At 55.1% G+C, this 2,061-nt stretch overlaps 1 long non-coding RNA gene across 1 annotated transcript; it reads left to right on the forward strand.

Moving 5' to 3' along the window:
* Positions 1-74: 74 nt before the first annotated feature.
* LOC133340210 (uncharacterized) lies at positions 75-1,843 on the forward strand. Its single transcript, XR_009754856.1, has 2 exons — positions 75-356; positions 582-1,843. It is a non-coding gene; the product is annotated as an uncharacterized LOC133340210 (long non-coding RNA).
* The last annotated feature ends 218 nt before the right edge of the window (positions 1,844-2,061 follow it).

Here is a 2,061-nt window from a genome sequence, read left to right on the forward strand (position 1 = left end):
ACGACAACAATGATGATGACAATGATGATGATGATGACAATAAGGATGATGACGACGATGATGATGATTATGACAATGATAATGATGACGACAACGATGATGATGACAATGATGATGATGACAATAAGGATGATGACGACGATGATGATGATTATGACAATGATAATGATGACGACAACGATGATGATGATGACGACAATGATGATGATGACAATGATGATGACGAAGATGACGACGACAACGATGATGATGACGATAATCATGATGATGCTTTCTCACTGTTCCTCAGCCATGTATGAGCACAAGATCTTTGTTCAAGGCATCATCTGGGACATCAACAGCTTCGATCAGTGGGGGTGAGTTCGTACGTCTGTCTGTGTACTCATTTAGAGGCTGAGTTGACCTAGGGGAGGCCCAGGACCGGTTCAGATAATCGTCACTGGTGTTGGCCTTGAGCAGGAATCGAGCACACAGACACGTACCCAGAATACCGGTTCAGATAATCGTCACCGGTCCGAATCCCGGATCGCCGGGTTCGTAGCGCAGCGCTAACCGCTACACCACCCCCCCCCTCCCCACAGGGTGGAGCTGGGGAAGCAGCTGGCCAAGGTGATCGAGCCGGAGCTCACGACGGCCCAGCCGGCCACGGGTCACGACTCTTCCACCAACGGCCTCATCAACTTCATCAAGGCCCATCGCAAATGAGCGGCTCCCAGCGGCTCTGCGGGAGTTGTGGGGGGGGTGGGGGGGGGTTGTGGGGGTGTTCGGAGATGTCGGGGGCCCTCGGCAGCTCCATAGGACCCCTGTGCAATGATCTCAGAATTGCTGCTTCATCTGGGAGCTCCTCACATCAAATCTAACGCCTCTAGTGTGTGTCGTTTATTTTTTTCGACTGGCGCACATCTGAGCCGTGCCGAGCCAGCCCTCGGCACGGTCCAGGTTGCTCTTTTTCACTGCGGGAACCGAGCCGCGGAGAGTCACGCGCGCGACGACGCCAGCACCGTACCGTGCTGGCCTCGAGCTGGCTTGGCTCAGATGTGCCAGTGGAAAACCACTCGTTCCGTGCTTGCCTCGAGCTGGCTTGGCTCAGATGTGCCAGTGGAAAACCACCCGTACCGTGCTGGCCTCGAGCTGGCTTGGCTCAGATGTGCCAGTGGAAAACCACCCGTACCGTGCTTGCCTCGAGCTGGCTTGGCTCAGATGTGCCAGTGGAAAACCACTCGTTCCGTGCTTGCCTCGAGCTGGCTTGGCTCAGATGTGCCAGTGGAAAACCACCCGTACCGTGCTTGCCTCAAGTTGGCTTGGCTCAGATGTGCCAGTGGAAAACCACCCGTACCGTGCTTGCCTCGAGCTGGCTTGGCTCAGATGTGCCAGTGGAAAACCACCCGTACCGTGCTTGCCTCGAGCTGGCTTGGCTCAGATGTGCCAGTGGAAAACCACCCGTACCGTGCTTGCCTCAAGTTGGCTTGGCTCAGATGTGTCAGTGGAAAACCACCCGTACCGTCGTGGCCTCGAGCTGGCGCGGCTCAGATGTGCCAGTGTAAAACCACCCGTACCGTGCTGGCCTCATGTTGGCTCGGCTCAGATGTGCCAGTGAAAAACCACCCGAAACTCGGTCGGAACGGGCAACTGGACATACGACGGACAGGTTTTGTTCGTATCTCTGAAAGTTCCTAAGTCGAATGTTCGTAAGTACAAGGAGTATCTGTATCTTCAGCGTGGCCTATTACCTTGCGAACGCACCGCCCCCAAGCGATGACGAATCACCCGTTGACTTCAACGATTCGTCGTTTCGCACAGGTACCCTGCGCGGCTAAATAAATAAACAATTCAGGCGACCGCATCTGACTCCGCGTCCCTTTGTGAACCTCCAACCCCGGCCGCCGACGGCACCGCACGCTGCACATGATCATCAGCATCGGCAGCCATGGTCTATTCATCGCTGGATGGAGGTCTCCCCATCTGTCATCATCATCAGCAGCCATGGTCTGTTCACTGCTGGATGAAGGCCTCACCATCTGTCATCATCAGCAACCATGGTCTGTTCACTGCTGGATGAAG

Source organism: Lethenteron reissneri, unplaced genomic scaffold (genome assembly GCF_015708825.2).
Source record: "Lethenteron reissneri isolate LAM-NWPU_2019-01 unplaced genomic scaffold, ASM1570882v1 scaffold_898, whole genome shotgun sequence".
NCBI lineage: Eukaryota > Metazoa > Chordata > Hyperoartia > Petromyzontiformes > Petromyzontidae > Lethenteron > Lethenteron reissneri.